The sequence below is a fragment of the Perca fluviatilis genome, chromosome 15, assembly GCF_010015445.1.
Source record: "Perca fluviatilis chromosome 15, GENO_Pfluv_1.0, whole genome shotgun sequence".
Lineage (NCBI taxonomy): Eukaryota > Metazoa > Chordata > Actinopteri > Perciformes > Percidae > Perca > Perca fluviatilis.
In genome coordinates this window covers 8,256,768-8,268,616 of record NC_053126.1, presented here as the reverse complement: position 1 = coordinate 8,268,616, position 11,849 = coordinate 8,256,768, and positions in this window count along the sequence as shown.

Genomic DNA, 11,849 nt, shown 5'->3' with positions numbered 1-11,849 from the left:
TGAAATTACGTTTTAGTGGTGCAGCCCCCGGGAGCATGAGAATGAAATTCTGCACATATCAAGCACTCAACTCACCTAAGGCGAAAGACTGTAATTATTTTTTATTGATGCACAGGCAATGAACACTAAATTGAGAGAAGATGCGAGCAGTTAAAAGACCTAATGGATCATTTCCAAATGTGCCATATAAAGTGGGAAAGGTGAAAGAGGGGGGAATCCATCTTAAATGATCCCATGATGGAAGGATCGTGAAAGGATCACAGGCAGCCATCAAATAGTAGTCAAGTGATGTGACTTTGCAAAAAATTAAATGATAAATACAGTAGATGTCTAGTATGTGGCATTACAAACATTCATTTAACGAGAAATTGCATGTTAACACTATAAAGTCTTCCTCTGCAACTCTAATCTGTCTGATCTTGTGTTATGTTCAACGCCTCAGATTCTTTAGTTGCACCTTTCCCTTCTGAATAATCCCATCTCAGCCTGGAACCTTTGATCCACACAGGCAGAAAGGGAATCTAAATTCACATCTAAGAAAGTGTCTGATCCGGACATGGTGACTTCTTGATTGCAGCTGACACAACGATCTAGCCGATCACATAGAAGCAAGAGGCGGAACAGAGGACTATCAACTTATGACACTGATAGTCATGACACTGATTATAGATTTGCAAGATTTCATACAAGTTGTGTGCTACCCAAGAGTGTTTTACAAAGACCTGAGAGCTTGATCTAAAATACAATTATCATTTTAATGGCATGTCATCAGAGTTTAGAAGGATCGTGAACTATTCGATCAGCTCTACAAAGGGAACCGACAGGCTTAAGGTCATCCTCTCACTCTCTCTCATCCTCTTTCTCTCTCTTGCATGTACTTTAAATAATACAACAAAGCATAATGTATCAGTTCAAATTAAGATTATCCACTTACACTGCTCTATATTTAAAAAAAGAAAATGTTTAAGCAAATGCTAAATATCTTATGGCCTGTTAAATAACTAAAACCAGTTTTAACTACCAGTTTAAATGCAGTTAAATTACTTTTAAAACTGGCACAGTTGCATGGTGGGAGATCTTCTCTATATACTGCCATTAGGACATGTTGATCAGGTTGTCAGATAACACTGGTCTTGGTTAACAGTGCCAGTCAAGTAAATAATATATAAGCATTTAAGTTTCTATCTATACTATCTGGACACCGACAACAAGGTGAGACACCTATCAAGCACATCTCCCTCATCTTTGCAGTAATTCAAGGGTGGCAACATATGACAAGGTCTTATTCAGATTTACACCACATTAGGAAATGTACAATAGGTCCAAAAATAGTAATGGCAAAAATTGCAAGTAAAATAGATTGTACTATATTTTTTATATGAACTTTTCAAAATGAGGCTTGCACGTAAATAAAAAAATGTAAGAAAAGTATTTAAAATCTTAAAAAAGGCAGATTTTACAGTATTACCCCTTTTCACAATCTTCTGTAATATTTACAACATTAAAACATTTGCAAGCCAAAAGTCATAAAACACTCATCTTTCAACATAATAAAAAGAGATGCATCCAAAGAGCCAACAGCCATTTCACATTATCGCTCTACTGTTCAGACTGCACATACTGAATAGGACATAAACAACAACAGATGCAAAACTCTGCAGGATACCTTGTTTAATCATATGAAATGAGTCCAACTATACAAACAAAAGCACCTCCTCCATATGGCGACTGCCACATACACCTACACACACAAAACAGTGTCTGATAGCAGTTAGGAGATGGATTGAGGTAAATTACAGTATACAGTGGCTTGCATAAGTTTACACACCAATGCTAAAGTTGACTAAAAAGAGGAATACATTTTTTTTTGGGAAATTGATCTTAATGCCTTAATTAAAAACAATTAGGAAAAATCCAACCTTTAAGGACACCAATTTTCTTTGTGAATGAATAATGTATCGTAAATAAATAAATGTTAAATTCCCATAGAGGAAGGCAGATTTTTATTTTTAAAGGCCTGCAGTTATTTCATGGATCCAGGATACTATGCATCCTGATAGCATCCAAGTTCCCTTGGCCTTTGCAATTAAAATAGCCATACCTAAAGATTGGCATGGTTTTATTTCAGTTAGCCTAATAGCTGGTTTCATTTGCATTGAGAGATGATCTTATGGAAATCTCTAGGTATGGTGAAGGGTATGTGATGATGTGGGGCTATTTTAATTCCAAATGCCAAGGGAACTTTATCATACATTATGTTTTCACCCTGTTTAGCAATCCATCCATTCAATTTCCTAAGCATGGTTTTTGTTAACAACCTCCAAGCATCCAAAGTGGATGCGGCCATGAGGTGTCCTTGCTAAAACCTTTAACTACATCAACGGTTTGTAAAAATCAAAAGGGAGCATATCCTCCTGTTTTCCAATACAAGGATACATTTGTAACATTTGAGTCACACATCCAGAGCCTTTATGTATCAAAGGAAGAAAAGGACAACCAGACGAAGGAAAGACAAAGGTTGAGAACAACAAACTAATTGTCTACCACTGCACTTTAAATGTCAGAACCATGGTGCCATTATATTTTATTTACAAGGCCACCCCTCACAGCGCTTTGAAACATGGGATCTTTACAAGCCAGGTTTAATGCACTTTAATGCACTTGTAACCCTGTTAGCTCTCCATAACATTACTGGGAAAAGAAGTTAAAGTGACGTACTCGCAGCTTTTTTACTAGACTCTGGATGTCGCCTTCACATTAAACTGAATTGCTTTACTAACAACTAATTACTGATAACTAATGGTTTCCTTAACGAAGATCAGGGTTAGGACATTTCAGTATTTTAATAACAGGTAGTTCAGGATATTCTGAATAGTGCCTGGGTCTTTTGTTAATCTTGAGAAAGTCATTGTTGAGTCACTGAATATCATCTAAGACCACAAGAACGTCAGTCATCAAAGAAGCTGTCTAGGGTGGGATTTCTGCCAGCAGGCTACTGTTTAAAACTGCAAAAACATATCCAGATTTTATCACAATGGACCAATGGTCTGGTCATCAGACCTGTGCTATTTCTTTCCCATCAGATCTGCTTCCTGAATCATATGCATATCTCTCATATCTACTTTTGTTACAATCTGTTGGCTTGAGAGTTAATGCTGAAAAGACTTTTTTTAAACCTTTAATACAACTGCCACATGAACAAGTCTGCAGTTGAATCATTTCCCATTTCCCATGAGATCAAAATGAATGCTGCCAATAAAAGTCAAGATGCATCCTCTGACACAGCCAAATTTCCATCCAACTGGTTTTAGCGGTTTGCTTTATCCGGCCCAGTAATACCATTGCCACGGCTAGCTGGTTTTGACAATCAAAGACCTCTGAATAATTGCATTGTCTACTCTGTATTGAAGTGCTAATGATCCACAGAACAAACGACTTACACTATATTTCGGCACATACTGGATGTGGTGATGCCAAACCAAGTGGTATAAATTGTCTCTCACAGTCAGGCTTTCATCCCGGGAGATTTTTGTGTCTTCATGCAACAAGTATGTAATAGGCTTAACAGATCAGAGCTGAAAGATCCTTGGTCCTGAGCCTAAGCCAGTCTTGAAGGCAATTACAACCACAATACCTTTGCACCACACCGGAGGAGGACGCACAGAGGGAAGATGAGCCGGGAGGGAGTGATTGTAAAAGCCATCATCGCTGTCACACAGTCCCTCTCTGAGGCTGTCAGCATCATGTGACTGCGGACAGGGAAGATTGTTCATTTCAATATCCAAACAAGGAAATGAAAGGCAACAAACATGGCTATAGTCATTTTGGCCCTGACAGCTGATGAGTTTTCCTCAGGCACATACAACAGGCAGACCTGTCAATGTCCATATCTCATCTCTGTTGCCTGTCAAAGCAATTTTCCCCAACTATGAGAAGGACAGTCAAAAAAATTCTACATCTGCAAACCAGTGGTGTAGTCTACGCAATACGCAGGTATACGCAGTATACCAACTAAGAAAGCTCCAGGATTTACATATACCCACTTAAAAATGCCCAATGACACACAACAACATACTTTCCATTATATTTTTGACACATTTTGAATTGTCATCTGTGTTTTTTTCTACTTCACGTAGGCTAAATAAAAGGTATTTCCACCGTAAATTGGTGCATAAAAGTGTATCCGAATACAGGAAATTAAGTCCTTGACACTCCAACCTTCCCTGGGGGAGGACACCCAGACCCCCCACTATGATATGCCCCCCCCACCCCCCCAAAAGGCAGATTATGGCCAATATATGGAGCAGCATAGAATACTGGAAGACAGTAAGTAAAAGTTCGGACATTAAGGGTTTGATACGTCACTTTAAGGTATTATGGGAAATACGCTTCTGCCGAAAGATAGAATAGAAGAGCGATACCACGCTAATTTCAGTACAGTAATTATGTAGCTGGAGCCAGCAGTCGGTTAGCTTAGCTTAGCCATCTCTTGGTCGTGTCTAGATGGTAACCCTAGATTAGCAAAAAAGAATTCTCTCAAGACTTGCTGCCCAACGATCTATCCTAACCTTAACCATTCAAAGTCAATGCCTATTGCCTAACCTCAACTATTTTGCGAGACTTCGCAAATCTTGGGTTACAACTCCATATCTTTGCTCTGAGCTGGTGCCAGGCATCCAGGCGCAAGTCCAGGAAGATAATGCTCTCAGCCAAGAAATAGTCTGGCACACCCGTAAAATGGCGAACATATTTTTTTTACACTTTTTTGTACAGATAAAACAAACAAGATATAACATGTTAATTAGTGGTCTTTAATAAAGGGTGCCAGTGGGTGGATTTTGATACTTTTGGGCAGAGCCAGGCTCCCTGCTGCTAGCTTTGTGCTAAGCTAAGCGAAGCAGCTGTTGACTCTATCCTTACATTTAATGGACAGCTATGACGGCGCTATGTTAAAAATAGCCTACAGGTAAAAATTAAACAGACGTAGCAGCTCAATCTCTCCATGGAAAACTTTTTTTTTTTTTCAGCATATATCTTAGTTACAAGATTGAGCTAGCAAGGCAGTTTTGGGTTTACATGGTATTTATTCAGTTTGGGAATTTCCACCATCTCTATAAAGCTAACATTAGCTGAAGTTGATTGGCTGACTCAGCCGGGACTAGAAATAGTCTCTGTTGCTTTTATTTTTATTTTAAGAGAGAATAGCCCCCAAATATGAATGCAGTTTGATTAAACCTTTTATTTTGTTGGGCACTGTTGTTAAGTATAATCACAATATTACACTAGCGGCTGAACTTTACAAGCACACCCTCTTGTGTAATACTGTATTGCTTAAATAACATAGACCACACCTTAATCAGCACTAAACCCAATCAGGTGTGAAAATAACACATTTTGAGCCATTATATGGTGTTTATTAACATAAAAAAACAGACAGCATCCTTGCGACAGAAGCTCTCTGATTTCTTCATAGCCTGAGCCACAGGGAGTTACAGCCACGGTATGTGCCAGTTTCGACCAATCAGCCGTTCTGTCTCCTCCACCAGCTTTAATGTTCTGCAATCAGACTCAAAATGATAATGAACTTACTGTCACCAGAGAATAGGTGGCCCATTATGGTGAGAGTAGTTTATTTTAATTCACACAATGCAATGGAGCAGGTAGCTCAAACAAGGCAGGAAGACAGAAGCTGCAAGCAGAGTGAGTGGTGTAGTGCCAGCATTCATCTAGGGATCGCTTATGGGCCTGGCTTACAGTAACTACCTCATAATGTTAGAGAGAGAGATGGAAAGGGAGAGCAGCGGATACCGGTGCCAGAAAACATTTTCCACAAAATGTTTGGCTGTGTTTCATCTTCCCTTGTTCTTTGCTTCACTGCATCTGTAAAGGACCGTCTGAAACCATAGGAGACACAGTCCAGATTTGTTCTGGGTAGTGGGCATCATCCTGTCTCAGTCATTTTTAAGTGCAGGATACTCCTGAACTTTAACGTGTAAATGCAGTATAACGTTACCTTTGCATTATTTAGTTTTAGTTTTAAATCTTAGTAAATAGTGCAAAATGCTGGTACAATTTCCCAAAACCGTGTAGAGGTAAAACCATTGTTGGATTATTTGATTAGTAGAAATAGTTGTCAACTATTCTGATAATCGATTGACTGTTTAAGTCATTTATATGGCAAAATTCCAAACATTCTCTAGTTCCAGCTTCTGAATTTCACAGATTTGCGGTTTTTCGTTATCTTGTTTGATAGAAAACCAAACATTTCAGGGGTTTGAAGTGCTGCTTAGGGGAAAACAAGCAAGTTTGTGATGTCACCTTGAGCCTTGAATTGTGAGGGGCATTTTTCAATATTTCATGACATTTTTATGGACTAAATGATTAAACGAGAAAATAATCTGCAGATTAATCATATCTGAAAATAATAGGTAGTGGCAGCCCTTGCGCTGTCTCCAAATGACTTGTTTTGTTTGACAAACAATCAAGTACTTAAGGATTTTCAATTTAGTATTATGTAAAACAAAGAAAACAGCTAATCTCGACATTTGAGAAAATAGAGGATGTTAAGCACTTGCTTAAAAATGAATAAAAAATAATTTTCTGTTAATTGACTAGGCCCAACTGATCAATCGACTAATTGTTTCAGCACTAATAAGATGACAATAAAGTATGATATGATGATAATAATGATAGTACAATTGTACAGCCTGTCACAAGATGTTAATAAAAGAAGTCGGTGAAAGACAAAGAAAAGAAGAAATCCTCACATTTGAGAAGCTGGGACCCGGGGTTGTTTGGCATTTTAGCTTGGAAAAAGACTGGATCTTTTAATTGACTAATCTTTGCAGCTCTAGTTAAGTGTGTGCATACATAAAGGGGTGGTGGTATGGAGACAACCACCCTCTTGAGTACACTCACTTTTATACAGAGTTTGTACGGATGAAAAGGGACTAGCAGGCTGGATGGCACCCATCCCATGAGGTCCTCTTCAAAATCTACATTTGCCTTGATCGTCCTGCTCTCCTCATCCCTAATCCTCCACGCCTTTATCTCAATCTCTCCGTCTATCTCTGTCTTTGCTCTCTCATGCTCATTCTATTCCTTATTCAGTAGACACCCACATCATTCAAGTGTAGGGGATTCCTGCAAGCCTCTTGCCTGCCAATAAGGCAAACCTGTGTTCGCTGAGGAGTGGTGAGGCTTGGCAGGTAAGAGGAGTGAAGATAGATGCCTTAAATTCAACTCAATTCAATTCAAATATATTTATAGTATCAAATCATAACAAGAGTTATCTCGAGACACTTTACAGATAGAGTAGGTCTAGACCACACTCTATAATTTCCAAAGCCCCAACAATTACAGTAATTCCCTCAATGTCGCCCTTTACTGTCTGCTGGTAGAAACAGTACTCCTACAGGCGCCATGATTACATCTAACCTGAGCTAATTTTGAGAGGCATGGATCAACAGGCAGGAGACGGGGTCACTGATAATACACATGGCATCATGCAATATGCCAGTCTTCTTATGACACGGTCAATCATTTCACTGCTTTGTACCGCCATATATATTTAAAATATACAGTAATGGGCCTTTACACAGCAGACATTTTGAGTCATCACAGCAGGAAAAGCACGGGTGTTTACGGTATGATACCATTAATGATGGCTCTGCTCCATTAATCAGTCAGCCAGTGAGCTAACAAACACAATGGCATGGCACTGAAACTGGTAAAGCTAAATGGAGTGCAGCCCTAATCCATGTTATTGATTACACCTGTGGTTTCTTTCTACAGTGACATGTGACACTGTGATATTATACAAAAGCCAACAAAAGAACTTGAGCAAGATTAGAATAAAATGGAAGACCAAGCAATAACTTTTACAGCTCTCTTGCATATCACTATTATTTTCATTTTCATAACCATGAAAATAAAATGTAATTTAGCCATGGTAGTGTAAGCCTTGTAACGTTAGTCTATGGTTAGCTACGTCCCCTTTTAGTTGTCACCCAATGAAGGCTAGTTATCTTGCTAACTGCTTGGTCAATGGCCAGTTGTACACATTAAAATAACTGACAGGTGGAAACCTTGCCTCCTCATTGAAATGGTTTAACATTTGAGTAGCACGATAAAAACCTTAACAAGCTGTTATCCCAAGTTTATGCCTTACGTTATAACGTAGCCTAATCATCGTTTTTAATTCAGGAGTTCATACAGTCTGTTGTTTTACATAAAGTTAATCCCCCGCACGTATAGTTTTGACCACACTTAACCACTGTTTTGAAGACGTTTCCACATTCCTCCTAAAATACTTTTATCCAGCTGAAACATAAAAATAATCCCTTTCCTTCTTTGTCTTCTTGTTACTATTTTATGGCGGTTAGCAATTAATAACCCGTTTTCTAGGAAACATGTAAATTGAGAATATTTCATCCACTTGAACAAAACTGTGAAAACCGGAAGTGACATATCTTCTTGTTTTTATCCATCCTTCCAAGTATCGCCAAAATTTAGCCTACTTTTTTCACAAGGTAATTTATCTTTATTAATTGTATCCATTCATTTAAACACATTTTCTTTTTGACTGGTTATGTCTATTTTCAGACACTGAACACAGAATAATCAAATGTAGCAGTTTTTTTGTGTCTGCTGGCTCTCAAAACTGTATTGACATGCATTAGATATTTTAGAACCTCTCTTCAAGGGATCATTATTGTGAGATTACCATAGATGCACTTGGTATTCTGTCCAAACCTGCCCATAATGACCTGCACAGTGCCCATTTAGGGTGAGAGGAATAGAAATGTCAACTATAGAAGTCAGTGAGCCAAGAAAACACCAGAGAAATAAAACCAACGGTCTGATGTTCGGAAACCAATAAAAACAGCATATGACTTAAGCAGAGCCTTGACAGTTCTTTGCAAATGAGGGCAGTCCACAGAAATTGGCCTAAATTGAGGCGAGATTGATGATCTCTCTTGTTGCGGAGAAAATCAATGTGAGAAGATATGAGAGCTAGTATGAAGCATCAGAGATAAATAGATGTGACTGTATCTATTTGTTTGTGGACACATTAATCAAGCCCAGTAGTACCTCAAGTCAGAAAATGAATTTCAACTCAGCCGATACAAGATTAGTTAAACAGACAGGTCCACAACTCAGATGAGGCATTAAACATTTTTTTCAGGTTGCACAAATCACGGTAAAACAAAGTCTTTGACCTCAGTCACATTTTTAATAATTTAGAATCTTCCCCCCCCCCCCCCCCAAAATAATTGCCCTCTTGTTCAATTAGTGGGAAGGTCAGGATTGTCAGAAGGAAGCAAATGAACCAGGCTTAGGTTTTAATGAAGATCCCCTCTATGTGAGACTCCACAGCGTTGTGTCTGACAAGATTTCCTTATTATGATCAAATCAAGTTAGAGAAAGGCCATTTCGATGCAGAATGTGATAGGCTGAGAGAATAGATTGATGTTTTAGGTTGTATTTGTATTATTATTTTGTTTTAGTGCTATTATCATTCAACCTTGGCATCTGAGAAAGAGTTAGGGTATGTTGACATAGGAAAGTGGTGCATGAGTCATTTTGCCAAGTACAGCCTGTCTACTTTTTTGCCATTTATGAGATGTGTAGATACAAAAAAAAACAACACCTAAAAATGAGCCCCATGTTGACTATATCTTACGCCTGCCTCTGGTGTTGTCTGAAAGAAGAACATTCATTACCATGTACATATTCCCAGTGATGGCTGGGATGTTTATATCTGTAACAAGAAGTCTGAGACTATTTCAGCAGCACATTATGAATGCAGTCCTCCTTTGCCTGTTGTGCTCTCCAAAGAATTAAGAGATCTACTGTTCCTGCTTGCAATATCATTAAACATTTAAAATTGACTACTTCTCCAGACTCACATATCACCAGTCAGTCAGCAGTTTATGAGGCAGATTGCCGAAAGAGAGCAGTTTCTTACAAGGATATATGGCAGTGAAACTTCAGGCAAATTCCACATAATATTGTTGTTGCATAATATCTGTGATATTCAGTGCAACTAAAGGATAACAGTGATGAGATGTAAAAATGTGCTTTTGTCTTGAAAGATTTCTTCATGACAGATTTGCACCCAAAACTCCTCCATCACCACTGCCCAGTCCCTCAAACAGTTATCCAAGCACATCACAGCCTATGCACAAAGAAAAAAACTTTGAATAATATTCCCAACATACTCTGAAATTTGATAGACAGGTTAACACAGTTGTCAAATCTAGCTTCTACCAGCTCAGAATTACATCCAAGATCAGGACTGTCTTATCACGTAAAGATTTAGAAAATAAAGTCACCCATGCTCTCATCCTCAAGACTCGATTATTGCGATTCCCTATATTTTTGGGGTTGTGTTTAAAGCCCTGCGTGGTCTCGTCCCGAGCTCTATTTCAGAACATCTATCCCCATACAGCTAAGCCCCCCAGATCTACCGATCAAGGGCTGTTAACCATCCCACCATCTTGTCGAAAAGTTTTTTGGAGACAGGACCTTCTCAGTAACTGCACCAAGACTCTAAAGACCCACTTTCACTCTATAGGATGGGTACCCGAACCGAGCGGACCCGACGGGCCGGGCCAGGTTCGGACAGATAAGGCATTGAACATTTTAAATTTAAAACAGTTTATTATGTAGGTGCGCACCTGTGGTAACGTGCGCTTGTTGCCCCGTGTGCGCTGATGCACTCATCTGTTGACATTTCCAAATTCCTTCCTACAGTTGCTTGATAAAAGCGGGCTTTCCACACAAACAAACGTACATGTGTCATTAGTATGAGAAACAAATTAATTTTAATTGTGTCGGGCTCAGACATAAATATCTTAAAGTGCCCATATTATGCTCATTTCAGGTTCATAATTGTATTTTGAGGTTGTACCAGAATAGGTTTACATGGTTTAATTTTCAAAAAACACCATGTTTTTGTTGTACTGCACATTGCTGCAGCTCCTCTTTTCACCCTGTGTGTTCAGGTCTCTGTTTTAGCTACAGAGTGAGGCATCTCACTTCTATTCCATCTTTGTTGAGAGGCGCACATGCACAGTAGCTAGGTAAGGATCACATCAGATAGCTGTTTGTTTCTACAACTTCAGTTAGTACAAGGCAGGATTAGCCGGGAGACTTCTTCTAAACAAGGGCACACTTCCAACTTTGTGTGGAATACCTGCAGAACAGGGACATGTAAGTAGTGTTGTGTACCGAAAGCAAACGGTAGTATTCGGACTGGATTAGAACGCAAATTTCGGTTCCTCATTTCGGTTCCGACTGAAATATTTTTCCTCTTTCGCTCCGGACAGCGGCAGATTCTTTTTTTCTTTTTCCCTTTTCTGCCGAGTGGCGCACGTGCCCGCTCGCGGTGTGAAGCGCGTGTCCGCGCTATTCTGCGACATGCACTCTACAATCACTGCTGATAGACGGCTTTTTGTACACGCTCCAAAACGGACGTAAAAATATCACACTCTCTCTGTAGTCTACCGTTAGCTAGCTACCGTAAATGTAGGCTACTTTTAAAACGCCATATTTTCCCTCTGGGCTCACCAAAACGGACGTAAAAGCATATTAACCATTCACTGACTGCACGTGATCGCTAGTAAACATTACACTTGCTCTGCTAATCTATCATTCAGGACCAGACCCTGTAGCCTGGTGGTGGGGGAGTCTGCCCTTTCAAACTCCTACCTGGGTGTGTACAGACCTCTTGGACACCGTCTGAGAGAGTTTTCTCCTGTGCAGGACATGCCATAAGTCAGGAGAGGTGTAGTATCTTACCAGAGAAGGCAAATATGGTCATTTTTCTGCAAAAGAACTGCTAA